This window comes from Lichenostomus cassidix, chromosome 3, assembly GCF_008360975.1.
Source record: "Lichenostomus cassidix isolate B80296 chromosome 3, HeHo_3.0, whole genome shotgun sequence".
NCBI classification, from domain to species: Eukaryota; Metazoa; Chordata; class Aves; order Passeriformes; family Meliphagidae; genus Lichenostomus; species Lichenostomus cassidix.
Genome location: NC_139483.1, coordinates 56,825,345 through 56,846,055, shown reverse-complemented (window position 1 = coordinate 56,846,055; position 20,711 = coordinate 56,825,345). Strand labels below are relative to the sequence as shown.

The following is a 20,711-nucleotide window of genomic DNA, read 5'->3' as shown; positions in this document are numbered from 1 at the left end:
CCCTTTCATTTAGTGAATATATTTGTGACAGGGAAGGAGGAAAAAGCCAGGGTCAAGCTGCCTCAACTGTATGTTTTGAACTTCCATATACTCAGGCATATATGGATTTGGTTTCTAACAGAGCAGGCTAAAACCAAGGCCTTTATTTTATGTTCACTTTAACATTTTGAGCCAACATTAGCTGAGGTTGCAGCAGAAAATAAAACAGAAACTCCTGTTCTACTTTTTCATGCCCCAAGAACATCTCTACCTTTTGTTCCAAAGATGCAACAGAAAATTATTTTTTTTAAAATCAACCAGCAGGAACAAGACAGTTCAGGACTGATGGCTTCTGTGGTAGTTCTGGCTTGTTTTGGTTTGGTCTACATGCAGTTAGAGCCTCTGTCACACCAACCTGAAATCTCCTGATGTCACAGTGCCAACAGGATGCTGTTATATGCTGCAGATGTTGGTAATGACCTCCTGCTATTTCAGAAGTGGATGACAGAGGAGAGGGGAGAGGAGGGGAGAGGAGGGGAGAGGAGGGGAGGGGAGCAGAGCAGATAGGAGAGGAGAAGGTTTTGGGATGACCTAATTGCAGCTTTCCTGAACCTGAAGGGAGCCAACTGGAAAGATGAAGAAAGACTTTTTACAAAGACATATGGTGACAGAACAAGAGGGAATGGCTTCAAACTGTAAGGGAGTTTAGATACTTAGATTAGATATTGGGAAGAAGTCCTTTATTGTATGGGTAGTGAAACTGGCATAGGTTGCCCAGAGAAGCTGTGGATGCCCCATTCAAGTGGAAGTGTTCAAGGCCAGGTTGGATGGGGCTTTGAGCAGCCTGGTCTGGTGGAGAGTGTCCCTGTCCATGGCAGAAGAGTTGGAACTAAGATGATCTTTTAGCTCCATTCCAACCCAAACTATTCCATGGTTCTGTGATTCTATGTGTGCTTCTCAAAAATTATACTTTCTGTGGAAGAAGCTCTACTTAGAGCAGAAAAGAAATTAACTCTAAGGATTAAGAGTTATTAAGTCATTAATGCCTGAAAGGCTCATTCACTCTGCAAGGAAAGTGGGAAACAGAAATAAAATTTTGTCATTTGGACTGACTAACAACACTGCTGAAGGACATGAATTTCAGAGGAAAGTCTCTGCACCTCTATGTCTAGTCAGCACCACTGGTAGAAACATAGGAAAAAGCAGGGGGAACTGACTGTGATTAAAACCTTGATTAGTTGAGGGGTTCTTTTAGTTTCAGTTTTCCAAAACCATGACCACACTCGGTTTTGCAATTGCATCTGGATCTCAGTTCTGTGCAATTTTGTTGCTTCTTAATGGTGTCAAGCATCTGTTTGCACTACCTGCACTGTGAAGTTTAGCATTGTTATCAAAAGCCAAGTTCTAGAGATAGCTTGTAATAAGAACAGCTTTCATTACTGCTAACCAAAATTATCCTTACAGCGACAAAGATTAATTTGTAAGTCAAATGTATTTTTGAGGCTCAGAGGCCTCAAAGCATATAAGGCAATGCCATCTGGTTATCACAGCTGACGATTCCCTACGAAATACAGCAACTCTAATCCTTGCTAATGATTCCAAGATGAATTTTCTTCCTAACTTAAATGCAAAGCAGAAAAATTACTCTTCCTTATACAGTTTATAGTTTTATATCCTATTAATTAGGCACTTCTATGTTTATTTTACAGTTACATATAAACAGTATCAATTTGTGTTTTGAATGTTCTCTTTGCAGCTTCTACATTTTCATGCATTTTACAATTACAAGCTTTATTTCTTGGCATTTTCATCTTTTTCCAGACATACACTTCTATAACCAACGCTAATAAATTTTTCATCTTCCATTGACGTCACGGAGAGGTATTGAATTTCTTTAAAGAAGGCCAGCCCAAGACCTATGAACCCCTTCTGTTTTGTTATTTTAAGAGGGCAGTCTTGCCCTCTGCCTTGACCATCTGCCTAACATTTAGGTCCACACCTAATATTCTGTGCAAAAACACTGTATTCACATTGATCCCAGGTCAGTCCCACTCATGTACACATTAGCTGATGAATGCAAATGCTCCCCTTCTGTGGTGGCAATGTTATTCTATAGAAACCAAACCTCACTTGGTTTTTTTCTTAGTTGCAGATCTAAACTTATAGTTTAGTGAAGGCCACTCAGATATGAGGGGTCTCTGAAAGAATGATCAGATTATGAGCTAGCAACAGCTGGACACGAGGCCAAGACAGGCCCTTGATCATACATACTGACTAATTGCTTTCTCATTCCCTCATTTTGGTTTTAAACTGCCCCAGAGACCTTTCTCCTGGGCTGTGTGCTGGTACATTTTGTCAGCTCTTCACTCCAGGGACCACTCCCAAACACCTGGGGTACGCCATGCCTGCCCTCCCTTTCATGCTCTAAAGCACCAGTTAGGTGTCCGTGACAATATTTTGGACACCTGAAATGAAAAAGCATATACAAAAGGACATTTGTATTTTAGGGCCATAGGGGATCCACAGAACTCTTATGCTGTGTCTGTCACTCCTCAGCAAGTGAGCCCTGTGCAGGGTAGACACAAGTCTGTACATAATGTTTGGATTCCTGACCCTCTTTCACTTATCAACAAAGATATGGCCAAGAAACTATACAATTCAGTGCTGAAGCTCTCACCTTGGATATTTGCAGCATTAAGAACTAAGACCTTTTTTCTGTTCCTTTTCTTGCCCTTCCATTATCTTTTCCAAATAGCAATGTTCCCTATCTATATACTTAGACTTATATACTTCTACTCCAAACTCTTGATTTCCATGACTCTGATGGATCATGTTTTTCTCAACTCTTTCCTGAGCCTCTGTCTTATCAGGCTTCAGTGCAGGTCACTAGTCTCTAATGAATTTTATAGGTAATCTGGAGAATGTTTCTAATATGTTACAAAGATTCTGATAAGCTCTTTATTCATTATCCGTCCTGGAGCGTGACTCTCTGGGGATGAAACCACTTCTCAGGGTTGTTAGGTTGTTTAATGCCCACATATTTATTTCTTAAAGGTCAGTAAGATCATGCTGGCTGGCTTGTAAAGAAGTAACATAATTGCACCCACCGCTAAAACCTGATGCAATATTGTAGTCAATAGAAAGATGAAAAATGCTGGTCCTTTTTCAGTGAAGATATTCTGAGAAAAATCATGAGTGCATGGAGCTCCGCATAAAATAGTGACTGCTCTCTGTTCCAAGAGATTTTCCCTTTCTTGTGGTAAATGCTGTACAAAATGGACTGAAACAATCAAACAATGCAAACGATAATAGGTGATTTTTCCCTACATATATTTTTTAAGATTAAGCTACATGGAGGTGGAGCAGTGCCATTTATTTGTTATCCTACTCAAGAAGCTCTATCTGTGACTTCTTTTTCAATATTTTCTGAAGCTTGAAGATGTGAATTGGGGGAAAAATACAGTTAGTAACAAAGAAACTCTAGCTGATCTTGGCTGGGACAGGAAAAGTTTTTCAGAGTTTGTTCTAGTGAGACATCTAGCTGCCCTTGCAGGCTAGTATCACTCTAAGGCAGAAAGAAAATGGTTGCATGCAAAGCTGAAAGTTTCAGATGCAATTAGGAAAAATTATATTTTTATTCTTCAGTAAGAGTAAGCTGAACAATCACATCCCTGCTGAGGTCCCTTTAAATCTAATACATGCCGAAATTCAAACAAGAAGGATCCAGCAAAAATAATCAGATTATTCTCGTCGTAAGAGTTAAGTGCTTTTCTGGAGTAAGATCTGTGTAAGAGAAAAAGGGCCAAGTCTACCCAGCTGCAATCCCAGTGAGCTCACACCAGGTTGAATCTACTCCAGGAAAGATAAATGGCTGCGTATCCATAATTCACAGGACTATAAATATCAAGAACGCTGCTGATGTCAGACTGGAGTGTACAGTCCTCCATCAGGTGACATTTCCGTTGGCTATTAGATGAGTGCATTTTAGAAAAAGACAACAGGACTGAGCTGCCACAGCTTATTTTAAAAAATTCTCCTTAAAACCCTCTATGTCCCAGTCACTATGTTTTTCCCATTGATGTTTTTCAGTTTGTTTTAGCAGTACTTTTTTATGACATGATGTGACTGAAACAGCTTTAGCATTTGGAAGATCAAATGCTGTCTATCACATTACTCACATGGGTCTTAGCACTGGACCATTTACTGAGATTGCTGAGAGCTAAATTTTGCCCTGACCCATTCAGTTTTTGGGCTCACAACAGAAATGCGGCACCTGGAGTGGAAGACAGACACAAGAGGTGTATATTTTGAGTTCATTCATGGACTGTAGTTACTAAATCTTAATTAGTTAATGACTGTTTTAATTCCAGTTCTTGGCATGCTCAAACTGTTCCTGCAAAAGGGAATGGAAGAGGTCAAAAACTTAGATACTACTTCTTCATTATAATGATGAAATTTTAAAAAGTCCAGGGCTTTTATTCTGAAATTTATTATGCATTCTTTGTTTTGGCAGGTCTGAGATAAACCAGCAAACATACTAATGAAGACAAGAGCTGTCCTGAGGAAATACCTCCTTTTAGTTAATAAGCAGACACAGTGGCCTGGATTAGGAAGAAACATGACAACATTGTTGAAAATGAAGACATGTATCCTAAGTGAAGCCAATGGGTTCACAGAAGCCAGGGCTGTGTAACCTGCTGCTGCACATCAGGGTTCCAGGAGAGGAAATGAACATTACACATGGTGAGAGCAATGATACACCAGGGTAAGATAAATTTACTGCTTAACTATATTTCATCTTAGAAATGTTAAAGTAGCATTTCTGTACTGAGAGAGATTCCGGAAGAATGGCTGTCCAGTGCAATGTGCTTTCCAAATGGAAAGATGATTGTCAGTTCTCTGGTTCGTTAGTTTTTATCTTCACTGATAAATGAACATTAAGTGGTCAGTTGTTGACAAAAGCTCTCTTTTTAATTGGATATGTGAACTGGACCTTACATAACCTGGCAACATACTATCATCCCTGGACCTTGTCACTCAGATAAAACCATCTTGGCTCCTACAGGAATGCGGGTGTTCAGCATCGACATTTCTGCTGTTCAGAGGAGAAGGTCCCAGACATACACACTTTAATATAGAAACAGAAAATCTTCCAAAGTTTTGGTTCAGAAGAAATTTGCCCAAATTAGGCAATAACCAAGGAAACCACATTTGAAGCCAACTGGAGAAAGTTGCATAGCTTGCATGTTGCCCCATTGGAAAGGATTTGTTCACAGGTCTGGAGGCAGATATGACCAAGGACACTGAGCGCTATTTGCAAGAGACTAGGGAGAGACCAAAGAGTCCCCTAGCCAGGAGTTCTGCTGTCACTCAATCTCTCCATGGGCCACCTGGGGAAAAGAAGTTCAAGATGGCACTAAAGAGACTGTGCCCACATCTGCCAAAACTTCCTTAGCTCATGGTGCTTCCACTAGCAGGGAGAACTTGCCAGCGCTGTCTCTTTTTTTGAACAGAGTTCCAAGATATATTCTAAGAGGATTTCAATGGCTGTGAAAGCTAGAGTTCATGAACTGCATATTTTTCCTTCCTTTTTGTTTTGTCTTCTGCATTTCTTTTTAGCTGTTGATTTATCTCGAGCTGGGAAATCTCCCAGTCTTTTGAAATACTTGAATTTTTGTTTTGGAATTGCTACAGGTCTGTATGAGGGTCATTCGAATTCCCCATGACAACAGATAATACTGCAGACACTCCTCCTTCAGCCTCAGAACAGCTTCAGCTGTTCCCTACAGATGAGAGTTCCAGCCTAGTCCCAAATCCTGGCCATCACCCCACTGCTACCAGTGCTCAGTCCTACACAAGAGATGGCAAACTGTCCAGGGACCTCTCCTCACCCAGAACAACTTGGGACAGCCACAATAAAAAAGGTAGTTTCACATCAGTGTGATTGCTTATTTAGCCCATTTCATGGCAAGTGCTCACACAAGATGAGCCCCAGAACACCTGAAAGAAGCTTGCCCACAAGAAAAATAATGGTGATGAGCAGCTGGGGAGCAGCAAAGGCAGATCCCATCTGCCTTGACCTAGCTGGAACTAGAAAGGACTATGTCCACAGCCAAAACATCCCCCCATCTGAAACAATCCTAAACATTCACTAGAGAGGAAAAGGTCAGCCTGTCCCTCAAAACATGCTGCTGCCTTCTCATCATTTGAGCTTTGTGGTCCTCTCCCTGTAAGATGCACTTCACAAGCTAAGAAGTACTAAAATAGGATCGGTTTTATGGTTTGTGTTAGTAGTCCATGGAGCTCTGAAACAACAGCTTCTGTGAAAGACAAGTTACCACAACTGGCTTGTCAAGAGTGCTTTCCTGGTGTCTGTTGTGTAATACCACTGCTTGATGCAGTTCCAGGAGGCAAAATCATCGTAACCAAAAGTGAGTTCAGAGAAGGGAGACTGATAATTTTCCTGGTCTTAATTTGATAGCTGCATTGCTCAATTCCTAATTTATTTTGATGCTAGTTTTAATGACCCAGACTGAGTGATAGTCTGGGGCTTCTTTGCTAGGTGTTGATGGATTTAAGTTGTTGAGGTTTTCTTTTTGTTCTTTTTATCTATTTCGTTATGTTTTGGTTTGTTTAACTAACATAATAAAGTTATTAATAAAGTTAAATAATTTCTGTCATTGAACAAAACAGTTCAGAACCTTTAAAGAACTGAGTAGATATCATCCAGCCAACTTAAAAGCCTTTATTTAAATCTCAAACATGTTCTTACATGTTCTGTCACTTGAAAGTTGTTTCCTTTGAAACTTTCCTCTTTATGCTTTAATACAGGAAATACGATAAACTTGTTTATTTCATTTGTCAGTTTTGTGTTTCTAAATTTCTTCATCAAATCTGTTATCTTCCTTAAGTATCCAATCCTTGCCCAAGTTATGTGCAGAGAGGGGAATGGTTTTACTGTTGTATTTGCAGTGCTGGAAAGACAAGAAAAGAGCAAGCAGAGGTGCTGACTTCTGAGAACTACAGAAAAAAGAAGACATTAAATGGGCATTTTATTTTGGAGGCAATCTTGCAGGATGAGAAAGCCAAATATTTTTAGGATTGTGAGATAAATTCACATTGGAACAGTCCTCCAGAGGTCAAATGGTTCAACTTTTCCAGTCTAATGATGCATCACAGTCAAATATTTGCTGATCACTTTACTCCTTTTCCTGGCCTTGTATTTTCTTTCTTAACTCTACCTTCTATCACTTTTTACTTTGAACTGGCTTTATCAAGTCATTGGGATTTGCACAACAGGCGTACATTTTATTTATTAGTGACATTTATTTATTAGCGAATTCGGAAGAGCTAATTAGAAACAAAAAATCTGTAGGCAGGAGATCTGCTGAAATCAGCAATAAGGGAAATTTTTTAAAATATGCTTATGAAGAGGACCCTGACACATGTGGAAACCTCTTTCCTTCCTTCAATGGTGTGGAGTTTTCCAAATTCTTCAGCTCTCATGAAGGGGAAGAGGGTGACAGGACTGAGACATTAACAAACCCAGGGGAAGAAGAGAAACAACAGCTTTGCACAGCTCTGTTTCGAAGGGGAAGGAAGGCTGGGAATCCCCAGGGTGTCTTTAAGCAGGAAGAGTTAGTTTAAGAAGAAAAATATGATAACTGTTGAGAAATAAGCCATTTCCAAATATTTTTTATAATTGCATCATTCATTCTCCAGCAAGAAATCTCTCCATTAAGAAATCTTAATGCCCTGAAGAGGAGAGATTCTTTCTACTATGGAAATGTTGGTAGGGTTATCCATACCTTTTTGTGCTTCGGAAAAGAAAAGAAACACTGTGTCTGGATGCAAAAAAAAAGGCCAGCCGTATTTGGCACTGCCTGGTTTTCACCAAGTATGACTTCTTTTCTTTTCCAAGGTCTATTTTACTGGTATCATTTCTCCTGCTGTAATGTCTCTAGTGAATTTTCAGAGATGAATACCAACATTGTCTCTGCTTTTATGGAAGTGGCAAGGATTGGTTACAACCACAGCGTAAAGGAAGTTACTGAGCTTACTATTGACCAATGCTAGGAAGAAAGCTGCTGGCAAATCCGTGCTCAAGCAGCCCATGAGCAGATGAAAGGTAACAGAAGTGTTCAACAATGTGCACTGACCTTCAGCTAGTTAGTGAAGTGAGGCTGTCAAACAAAACTGGGCAAACTGCACCCCATGGTTTTATTTTGTATTGTGTGCATCAGCCTTGGTGTTTCTGTTTATGTGGCTGGTAGCCAAAAAGTATTTAAAAGGCCTTTTCAGACTTTAGCAAGGAAAAATATTCCCTTCCCCATTTTGATTCAGGGGTCTAACAGACTCACCCTTTCTGTCTAGATGGCAGAAATTTGGGATTAGCACTGCCTCTTTCCTTAGTGCTTGCACAATTTACATCATAAATACATACTAATTAATACCTAGGACTTTCTGCACAGAATAGGATCAAATTTAATAATGATTGTAGCAGGCTTTTAACAGTCACTAGCCATGAATATTTACTTCTATAAGTTTTCTTTCCCATGCAAAACATGCATACATGTGAATGCGTTTTTAAGGAGCTGGGAACTATTCAAAACAAAAGTTATTTTGAGGATTAGGAAATAGCTTGTCTTACAGCTGCCAAGTGATTTTGGAATAACTTTTTGCATGATGGAGTGGAGGAAAAAATGGAGATAAAAATATCAGTCCTTCAGCTCAAGGAGACTAGATGTGTAAAAAAGGGAAGAGGAATAAGGAAAGGAGAAAAGGAAAAAAAGCTTTTCACCTTTTAATGCTTCTCCCTCTAGATCTGCCTTAATTTTCGGTCTTGAAAGTGGGAGGAGGAGCTCCATCTACATTTCCTGTCTGTGCCCCTTGGCAGGCTAGATAAAAAAAGGCAAGCAGCCCTTCTCCTGGATTTTTGTCTATTTCACTTTAAGCAGGTTTGAAAGAGAGAAGGAAAACACTCATTGATGGGCATGTGGAAATGTCATTAGTCACATTTAGATAAGTTTATAAATGTACAAAGTAGCTCTCAGGGCCAAACATGGGGTTGAGGTGAAACATCTGAGCCTCATCCAAAACTAGGGACCTTCAGCTGGTGTAAATCAGGTATTGTGATACATTCCAACTGAGGCACCAATACAAGGATTTATCTCCACAGACTGTAAAGTTCCTGACTTATATTTAGGATATTATAAAATGTTAATAAATAGTTGCAATATGTGAACACTGAAAAACAGTGAAATGGAACTGTCCCTTTGATTTATTTTGTGCTTGTGTTGTATTTTAAAACAGGAAAAGAGGGTCTTTACCTTCAGCACACTTCGTTCAAATTTCACAGTTTGATGGAAACCCTTAGGATGGGCATTGCAATTCATGATAAACCATTGCTGACTCCAGCCTTACACAACAAAATAGTTGCACACATATACCAACATTTCTATAAGCAAGATACTGCTTTACTTAAAAATCTTGGACTAAGGTAAGGGTAAAACAACAAAAGCAAACTATCACTATTCCTTTCTTTTCCTTCTTCCTCTTAAAAACTAGCAGGCATTTTTGAGAAAAGGAAGGATAAAACCTGGGCTATGGTGGTGTTTACCTGAGGCCCAGATAACATACTGAAATTTCTGCAAAGCAATATTTTCATCTTAAAGCACCTAAAAATACAAAAAAAAAAGGACATTAAAAGTTATAAGTATTACAATATAAAATTGCTTAAAGTCAAAGTCATGTCATTTGTCTTTTGCTTAACAGATATTATTATGCAAGCTGAACACACGCACAAAAAAAATTGCCCCACCTCCAAATCTTGGTGACTTTTTGTCTTGTCTCCCAAAATTATCCTTTTCTCCAAATATTAAGAGTATTCTTTCTGGTGGAGAATACATAATATATTTAGGATGGTTAATTCGATCAGTCCTGTGGACAGGTTAGTTTTTAAATATGTATTTAGGCAGTTAGAGAAATTAGTTTTGGAAATACTATCTTTTCCTCCCCCAAACTTAGCAGGAAAATTAAGCTCTGAGATAACTTATCAGTGTCAAGTTTACAAAGGAACAAGGGCAGAAGAGGAACAAGGAAGAGTATGGCTCTGAAAGAAAAACAAGCACCAAGCTTTTTAAATTTTCATGAGTGTAAGTTGAATGGCCACTACTTCTTGGTCAAACAAAGCAGTCATCCCTACTCCTTCTTGGTATCATGGCACAGTTCTTGCAGTGACATTAACTCTTTTGATTTGTCATTAATGCGAAACCGCTTGCTTAGATGTGGCTCTAGAGTCAAATGTCAGGGAGAAGAGACATATTCTGCAAGCACAGAGGAACAGGCACATACAGTCTGTCTTCAAAAGAAATCTCAGAGTCCTTCAGCTGACATTGTCAGGCCAGAAGGAGATGCCACACTGTGGGAAGCTTGCTGTGTGGCATTTCATTTTATCAAACTCAGTCCCCACTCGTGAAATCTGACCTGTGGCAGACAGAGCATTGTCAGAAATTGTGGGGACAGTCAGTGTGGGCTCTCACTAAGTCCCAGAGTGCTGCTTATACAGTGAAGCACTCCTAGCCTGAGCAGCTGCAACCTATTTTCACAAATATCTGACAAGTTTCTTTGGCTTCCTGCCAGTTTGAGCTGTACCAAACACTTCTGTCCTTCGCCTAGCTCCACAGTCCTTTGTAACTGCTGCTCAAAACTTACGCATATACTAAATGAAGCTCTTTTCCTCCCCTCAATGTGCAGACATCCCACCCCAATTAATTAACCCAACAGTGGCTTTGCCTCTAGAAAACTGTGACTTCCCACACTTTATCCCCCTCATTCAGCTTAAAGACATCAGCACATTCCTGACTTCATCACTTGTTAACTCCCTTTTGCTAATAGCCAATGCATCCTCTCTCCATGACTTCCTCTGATATTATATGACTTGAACTTTCACAAAAAATGCTGAAGGCTGTTAATTTGCTATTATGGCATATAAAAAGCTCTAAAGTTGTGTTTAAGCATGGCTTCTGTCTGTATCCAGAATTGAGAGGCTTTCAGAGCTTCTCAGACTGTGTTGCAGCACTGGTCATCTTGCAAGTACCTGGTAAGGGGCAGCACAGCCTGAGAGCAAGAGCTCTGCTGTTTTGTGTTTGATTAGCAAATGTTAATCCTTCGGAGAAGTGCCAGAGGATTTCATGTGGGTGGCAAAAGCATCATTATACAAAAATATCAAGTGAAAAGTTCTTTTCAGCAGCTATTCCAAAAAATCAAAAACCACATTCAATATAGAAGCATGACGTGTCTCCAAATAGATTTTTAGCTATGCTACCAAACTCTAGAAATTATGATACTTAAAAAAAAAAAAAAGAAACCCTACAAGTTAACTCTCTATTTATATTTTAGAATGATGAAAAGTATTTCAAGAATCAAAGGGTTCTCCAGAGATCAATTGCAACACTCCCTTGTTTAATTTACATCTGTTTCATTCCAGACACTTACTTGTTCAACATGGTCCTTAAAAACCATCACTGATGAGGATTCCCTGATGGAATTTTCTCTTTGTCTTGGAATAGATTGTAGTGTTTAGCTTTGCATTTGATAGATTTTAAGCTGTTTGCTCCTAGAAGTTAGTGTGGAGGTAGACAGAGAGCAGCAATAGCTGCTTAGAAAAGAAGACTGGAGTACAAGAAGCTGGGAAACTGTAAAACCATTAAACATTTTTTAAAAACCCTCAATGTAATAATAGTCCACAAAATGTCAGACATAATCAACTTGGAAATTCAGAGGAAGCACATAAATGTTTAGGTCTTCATTTGACTCCAAACTGCTTGGATTAGAAGTACTTAGATGGTCAGACAATAATGAGCATTCCCATAAGATTTCTTTCAGCCATCTTCACATTCAACTGTAATAAAAAAAACTTCACCTCAAGTAATTAAAACTAAAGTTCCTGAAGTCAGAGATGTTTTAAGGTGAAAAAACAAGTTCTTTGTCCTTTTCACACAACACAAAAAATACTCCAATCACTTCTAGCTGGTTTTTTTCACCTGTTCAGAAGAAAATCTAAAGAAGTATTTGTTTCTAAACCAATACCCTGGAGTTAGCAAAGGTCTCCAGCCCCAGACATAGAAGGCTGTACTTCAGCATAATGTTTCCTCATACCATTTTCTCTTCTTACAGAACTGATTATACACGCACTTGAAAGTCACTACAAAATCAAAAATAGCTGGCATTTTAAAACTGTTGCTAGAGTTTATGTCTAGTAGATACTTTAGCACATTATCTGTTCCTCTCCAAACAAAATGGTCCACAGTCTCCTTTGCTTCCATCACTCCCTATGTCCAATGGACTCTTCATTTCATACAACATCACCACTATATTTCTCAGCTCTAGGTATTTACTGCAATTTTTTAGGTATTTATCACACCAACGTCACCAGACCACATTGGTACTGCTATTAGCCTTCCTCTCTGCTTCGAGCTCTCTAGGCTGGCTTGAGGGGGAAGAAACTGACTCTGAAGAGGATCACTCCAAGCCATTCCCTTTCCTTCCTTTAAGCCTTATTTTCTGCCAAGGGCTGGACTGCAAGGAGGAAGAAAAACATAAGGGAAAGCTAGCAGTCCTACCTGATGGTTGCTAAGAAGTGTGCAGACAGCTGTAAATTAGAGCAGCCTCTGTTACATTTTACAGCAATGCTCCTCTGAGCAGGCCAAAACCTAAAGATGAGAAGGCACTGCTCACTTTGGGTTGTGAGTAGAGGGGCATCGCAGACCTTAAACCCAAAGATCCTCAGCAATGGTTTTTTTCCTTCTATTCTAGACAAAAGATTGCCAGGACAATGCTGTGAGGAACAAATCATTGAATATTCACATTTCACCTGGTAATTCTGTTTCTAGCATCTGCTGTGACATTTCTCAGAAATTATTGTACTCATGATGTCACCAGTTGTGACAGGAACTAGGACTGCAGGAACAGGTCAGCAGCTGACATGCAGTTTGGGAAAAGCTTTTATAATGGAGAAGGCATGTCCAGACTGAGGTCCACATCCCAGCTCCTAAACACTAGTTTGCAGGTGTTGAACATGGATGAACTTCGTTTAACAAATCAGGCAGCCAAGGCATTTACATCTCCAACCACCTCTCTTTGGCACTGCTGTAACATTGAATTATGTATGTAGAAAGAGCAACAGCTAAGCCCAAATTTTTTCATGGAATACTGCAGAGAGCAGCAGTCAGAAAGTTTTTACGGACAAGCGTCTCATAACTATGGAGTGAAAATGAAGTCCACGCCTGCAGAAAACTTTCTTACAGTCTAGATAGATTTTGCCCTATGAACACTCCTTCACATTTGCATTTCCTCCTGCTTCCTTTGAAACCAGCACCAAAACTTCTAACTAAATGAGAGTTGCAAACTGTTTGCAATTTGTGTGATTTCTGTCAGAAACAATTGGGCACAACAGTAAGAAAATTTTCACTGTACCTGTAACTTATACATTTGTTAGGAAGCATAAAACAAGTCTGACTTCTTATGATCAGCATGTTTGCCTCTTCATTGTAAAACGTAAGTTACAATAACATAAACCAGCCCTGTTTAAACTCTTGTTTATAAAATTCAAGTAGTATTACATTTTTTTGAATAGCTGGCCTAGAATAAGCATTAAAGTAGCTTTCATGCAACTCATAATGCCAAAAAATAAATGCAATTCTGCACATTCTTTCTTGAGAGCATCCACAAATGACGTGCAAGGCATACACATTGGCCAGAGGCCATGAGCAAAAGCATTGTGTTAAAACTTTGTATGACATCAAGCCAAAAAACTACTTAGCATTTGTATCTCAGATCTCAACTGAATTATGAATTAAATAACCAAATCAAAACAAAAGGCATACAGCACACTACATCGTGTATCTTGGTTATACTCACATATACACATGCATGTAAGTGGCATGGATGTGTGGTGAATGGGTATGACCTTGGTGTTCTTGTGGTGTGTGTGTGCACACAAGCCACAAAAAAAATATTTAGAGCATATATTCAGAAAGGAATACATCCTCTATGCCAATAAGTGGGTTATATCCCAGGTGAGCTCCCTCTAGTGTTGAGAAGAGAATGTATTTCCCCATTCAACCTTATTTCTTCATGCCCATCAAGTAGGGTGTTAAAAAGTGCTAAATGTAAGCATGGCTTTATTACGGCAGAGCTCCTTATTCACATAGATGCTTAGGGATGAGAGGGGGTAGCATAGCTTTTCTACTGTCTCTCATCCAGTGTTCATGAATAGTATATGAGACATATACATATATATGTATCTATATATCTGTGCACTTTACTACAGTCAAACAGCTTTCCATGCATGTACAGATCAGTTCTTACCTGAGAGACACTGCGATGCCATACTGTGAAACTTGTTACCTGTAAGCAAGGTAACTCTTCACAGTTAAACAGGAGAATCTGAATGCCCAGAGAACAGCAGGCCCTGTGACAGCCAGGATTTGATTCTCCAATGTGTGGAGCATTTTTACAATGCCTCTTAAGCTCAGATCATGTCTCTTGATAACACCTGTGTATTTGTGAAAGTCCAGCCTAGGAACTATGTGAGGCACTCCAGCTAATGAGGGAATACACAATTATCTATTTAACTGCTAGATTCTCGATTTTGGAAACCCAGGACTTGGCATTGCTCAAGAGCATTGTGGCAAAGTCAATGGGTAGAAAAATTTTATCCATGAACATTAACTAGGCACCCGAATCCCTTAAGCCCTGTCTTCTTCCACTTTATTTACCACCTTCCACTACAAATAAGGAAGTAGTTCTGGAGATTATCTCCCTCTTGTGCTATAAAACTATCATTCAGTGAGAGAGTACAAGTACCATCCTTTCTCTTATTTTACAGATGGTAAATGCTTCACTGTTTGTTTTGTGATGCAATCCTTTCCTCGGAGAAACATCACCTCCCTTTTTGTCCTGAGATAGAGGTGGAATCAGGGTGACCCCCACTTGGCTGGCTGGAAGAGCAGCCACAGCACACCTCTCCCTTGCAGAAGTTCACAGCAGACCTGTGTCACTTCTTGCCAAAATGTCATGGAAGGGAGAAGGAGATAATAAACACGCATCTCCAGCGGTTGTTCACAGATGTTTACTGATAGGAGAGAAGTAAGGAGACCAGGCTCAGCTCCCAGGCCCAGGGAGTGCATGTCCTCATGATCCCAGACCTCTGCTCCTGCTCCCAGCACGCCCAGCTTCCCCTTTCCTCCTCCTCAGCTCCTGCAAGCCCTCCCTCTCCCTCTCCCTCTCATTCTTCCCTCCCAGCCCGCGGCTCATTCAGTGCCACCCACACCCTGGCTCCTGCCTCCTCTGTCCTCACACCCTGTGCGCTGATACATGCCGGCAACACAATGCTTGGGCCAGATCCCAGCCTGGTAAGAGCAGGAGAAAAACCCAGCTTTCAGTCCAGTGGCCTTCTTGGACTGTGTCCTGAACACATAAAAGCAAAACTGGTGTTCATTTTCCTTTCCCTCGGACAGTGCTGCTAGAGTTGGCACGTCCTCCTTCGACGGGTGAAATGAGAAGCAGGGGCTGGGAGCTGGGGGAGCGGGAGCAGAGGAAGAACAGAAAGCATACGTAAAAGGAGGAATGATTGCACACATGTGCTGTGAATTCTTCAGCTCAGATTAATGTTTTCCTGTGAATTTAATTGGCTGCCTTCTGGTTTCGGCCAGATGACCAGTAACATTTCAGGACAGCTATAAAGTGGAATCTAAATGAAGTATTTGGACAATGGGAGCCAATGTCTGTGAGCTATTCCAGAAAATTATTAAATAAACAAAAAACACTGGAACTTCTAACTGCAGACCATAATTATTATTCTTGTTCATTCACATATAGTATTAATTCCTACTACTGACAAAAAACCCCACAAACCAACCAATTGCAGCTTCAAAAGATATGTTGTCCCTGCATACTTATCATATTTATGGCATTGAGATCTTCTCTCAACAAACAATCTAACATCATTTATTGGAACAACTAGAGGTTTTCACTGCAAATTAATTACATTTTAATTTTCTTATTATTTAAATGTTCTCCTTCCACAGTACCAAACTGTTGTCAAATGTCATTGAAAGAAAAAAACTTGTGATAGTAGTTAGAGTGGGGAGACCATACTGAGTACTAAAAGAGACAATAGACTTTTACTGCTGTCCTCACGGTATGTGGATTTAGGTCTTTTCACCAACCTGTCTGCTCATTTTTGCTGGCTAATTGGCTCTGGTGTAGCCAGTTCAACCTCATGGAAGTGTCAGCATGATCCACCTGTGGGCCTGGTTCTCTCCTTACTGCCCCCTGTGAGGGCTAATCTTAAACAGTTCCTGGGAGTCACCACCAGCAAAGGAAAACTCCCAGCTGGCATCAGCCCACCGCAGCTCACTCCTAGGCCAACTGCTCTCCTTCCTCTGTGTGGGTGTGGACACATGGCACAGGGCATTTTCTCATGCCTTTGCCAGTTCTTCCCTGGCTGGTGGCATAATTCACTGGGGAAAATGTCTCTGATCCAAATTGCAATCTGTCCCGGTCTTATGAGCTTACAGAACTAAGCAACACAAGAGAGCAAAGCCGAAAGCAGCTGTTCCTGCCTGGGGACGATTGCACACAGAATTAAAGAGGTACAAATGCCTACTCCTGCATTTTTAGGAAACATGCTCCCCATGCTGCACCCCAGATCCCCCAGAGTCTAGTGCTCAGGGCAAGGCAACTGAACCCTGACAGCCCTCATGAAAATGCTTCATGTAACCAGATAAGGAGGCTTCATCTGAAGTAAATGTGGCTCAGTGGATGTTCCCCTAGAAAGGATAAAGTTACATAATACTGGCAGAAAGAGCAATTAAAAAGGCAAATTGTTGGGCTGTGCCTTATCATCCCAATCTAGCTCTGCCATCTTGGTCTGGACAGCATTTGTCAGAGCATCTTCAGGGAAGGAAAAGGGTCCTTACATAATAGAAACATCTTGTAATAACATGACAGCCCCTTTCCGAAACAGATCTTGAGTCCATTTATCAGCTCTAAGTCATAAGTTTGTAGCATCAAAGCTATGATATCTGAATTCACTTTGGACTCCTATATACACTGAATTTGCTTTGCAAATAAAATGCATTGATTTCATTCAGTTGACAAAAATGGCAAAAGTGGATCTCTGCAATTCTGGGTAACAGGACACTTCTCTTTTAAAAATGTACCCAGTCATCCTTAAAAGCATCTAGTGGGAGTTACATTTCTACAGGTACTGGAAAATCTTACGCCTGTAATTCAAATGCCACAAATGTAAATATTTAGAATGATAACAAATTTTAATATGTTTCTCAGATTGAAAACCATGTGACTCTGCTCAGACCCCATTTCTGATCAGGAGGCAAGATGACTGAAAATATCTCAAAGTGACATATATATATATATATATATATATGTGCCTAATTACCATCCCATTCTCTGAGCTGACTCTGGATAGAAATCTAGGGTTACAGAGGCACGGCAAGGACAAGAGCCAGCATCTGGGAAATGAAGCTCAGCAAATCTAAACTGAAGTACGATGGAAATTTTCTAACTGATGGGGTAATTGACCATAAGAACAGTTTGTGGAGAGTTGTGATGAATTCTCTCCACCACTCACAATTCCTAAATTAGGACTGGATGTTTTTCCAGTAGATAGACCAAACAAGAATTAAGTCAGAGAAAGCTAATGGCCTCAGTTGTAGCAGAGGTCAGACAAGAGGATACCAAAGGCCTCTCTTGGCCTTATAGTCTTTGAGTCTCCTAAATAAAAAGTTCAGGGTTTGCAGATTGTAGCATAAATCCTATTCTATTTTAGGCTGCTTTCAAACTTGGGCAATGAAAGGAGAAAGAAAATAAACAGATGCTGCAAGACAAAATCATGTGAGTGATGAACAAAAAGCCCTATCCATGCATCAAGCGTGGCAGAGCATCTTCCCAGGGGTCTGTCTTATCAGTGACCTGGTTTACTTCGGCCTATTTGTCAGTGGCAGAAAAAGAAAACAGCCCCAGAACCTGATAACTATATAGGACTGATTGTATCATGTAGTGATAATGAATTTGAATAGCTCTATTAGAAGAGCAGTGTGGCCTGAAATATCCCTCCCCTTTTCATGGATAGTGACTTTTCTGGGTTGCCTCTTATCTAACAACAGGGTGTTTTTCCAGGGCACAAATTCTTTAAAAGCAAAGAAGTGTTAAGAGATTCCTTCCTTGCTTGATAGGCGTTACCTCCTCTTGGATGTGACAATTTGATGGCTGGACTCCAAACCAGACCTGGGGAATGGTCTGGTTTTAAAAGAAAAAGGAAGAAAATAGATATCTGTTTTGAAAGCAGGCACTATGACAAATCTGCTAGGGAGCATTGCCAGCCAAGCAGTTGACTCATCACAGCAGAGCAGACTGTGAACTCCAGCACCATGGGGAGGAGGACAGGAAGAAGCAACAAAGGCAAAGAGGGTGGTGAGAATATCTTCAAGTGGGTCCGTGACCACGGGGTTTGGCATGTAGAAGAATCATATCCAGGATTGCAAAATGCATTGCTTTATAAGGGTTCCCTTGGAGTAGGGCTCATTTTGAACTTTTGTGGAACCCTAAAAGCTGATGATTTGTGACCCATTTCATGCATTGGTGTTTTCCTATCATCAATTTCTCATCGTGCATTTTCTGAATGAAAAGGAGTTTCTCAAAAATAATAAAAAGTCTGCAAGAAGACATGGAAAATTTCACCCAGCTCCCTGACAACTCCTGCTATTCTGGCCCCTGCGTTCCTGTCTCCACACCACCAGCATGCAATGCGAGGAACTGTGACATTTACATGGGTGTTTGGGAAGGGAAGTTGTTGGAAGTCAGATTTCTGAAAGTCCTTAAGTACCTCCTAAGAAGTAAGAAGAAGGCAGAAGCAGATGGAATTTTACTGCATTTTCAGGATCCTTTTAATTATTTCAATCCCTAAACAGATTGTATCACTCAAGCAATGAAGATGTTCAATAGATTGGTGCCACAAACAGGCTGGGTGTAACTCTGAAAGTTTTGTAAAGATCAAAATTAAATCCATTGTTTGCAACAGATGGTTTTGCCTCAGTAAACACCATTCAGGATGTAAACCGTGTCTTTGTGTCAGATAGTGCATACAATTGGTGTAAGAGTCCTCATCTAGACAACCTAAGATGGAACAGATGAGACAGAAAGACACTGAATGAAAGAAAATCACTCATTTGGAGTGGGTAAGCTAATGTGTAACACAGCTGTGCATGATATACTCGTGATCACACTGCAAAGGTTTGGCCATTAGGATGTGAACCTATATTCCTTAAATGCTGACATTGCTCCAGAACCACAGCACTCACACTCAGAAAACTTTCCAGGAATGGTAGATTGACCTCATTAAATTCTCATCTTGATGAATTAGAGCTCATTATCGGCACCAAACCTTCAGACATATCTATGTGAAGTTTAAGTTCACAGCAAACACTTGAAATATTGCCACAGTCTTTGGTGGGAGTAGATGCAAGCAAATAATCTGGTGCCCTGTGCCTAACAGTGCTCTGTCTCTTAATGGTGTCAGAATAAGGATTAAAACAACCTATTGGAAAAATAGTCAATTATCACTGGATAATTGACAATCACTGGATAATCATTTTCTTGTGTCCTCAAGAGGGTTTATTTCATGCTGTAAAATATGAGGTTGGATTGCCATTATCATGATCTTCACTTGCATAGTTAAAGATACTGCTGATGGTCATAAAATTATCTAGCTCTTTTAGAGTCCAGCCTCAATATATTATCTTCATGACCACTTATGGCAGTGAACTCCATAGATTAGCTAAATGTTGGGAAAAGTGGGGATTTCCTTTTATAGGGACAAAATTTACTACCTTTTAATTTCACTGGGCAGGGGTATACATTTTGGAGTTTTGATTACATGAAAAGGTATGTCTCATTTCTCTGCTGGATCAAAAATAGTTTCAGAAACCATAAATACGATATTTATCAGACAAAAAACTGCACTCATTTGCCAAAGTACAAATCAGAATGAGACTTACAGCTCCTCACATGCTGGTGGCCTCCTGTAATAGGTCTGCATTTACAACACCACAGCTCCCCTTTCTTCTCCCCCTCAATACCGCCTTCCTCCCAGCCTCCAAACTTTAGCTTGTCAGCACTAAGCTCTGTCCAATTATTCACCTTTTCAAAAGTGATTTATTTTCAGGATAACCTAATAATGTCAAAACTAACACTGTTATGCTCTATCACCCACCAGGATGGGCCAGAGAAGGAAGAGGGTAACCATATTGATCCATTTTGCCTTGCACTTTTTACCTGAGGACAGATTAATTTTACAGCCAAAACTTAGGAATCATTTAGTCATTTTATTGTAAACAACTCCCTTCTCCTCCTTCACACTTCCTAATAACATTACTCTGTAGCATTTTCAGCGCTGTTCCCTACCTCCTGTTTCAGAGGGAATTGTTTTTTCATGCAGCTCCATCTCTGCTAGTAAGGCAATACACAAGCTAACCAGTGTTTTGTGCCACTGAAGAAATTAGGTAGATTGTTTGTCTTCCAAAGATTTTGTTAACAAAAACAAGAGCACTCTTGGCAAATAGTTCATCTTACGATGGACTGGTTGAGTCTCAACTTAAATATGTGCAAACTGGCAGTTTTACATCCCGAATAAATGTTTCAGGAAA

General features: G+C 40.1%; 1 long non-coding RNA gene across 2 annotated transcripts; it reads left to right on the top strand.

Moving 5' to 3' along the window:
• The first annotated feature begins 502 nt into the window (after positions 1-502).
• On the top strand, positions 503-6,124 carry LOC146439785 (uncharacterized). 2 transcript variants are annotated; one of them, XR_014851306.1, is made up of 4 exons: positions 503-674; positions 4,493-4,722; positions 5,256-5,440; positions 5,674-6,124. It is a non-coding gene; the product is annotated as an uncharacterized LOC146439785 (long non-coding RNA). The 2 variants fall into 2 exon arrangements; XR_014851307.1 differs by lacking the exon at positions 5,256-5,440.
• Positions 6,125-20,711: the final 14,587 nt, after the last annotated feature.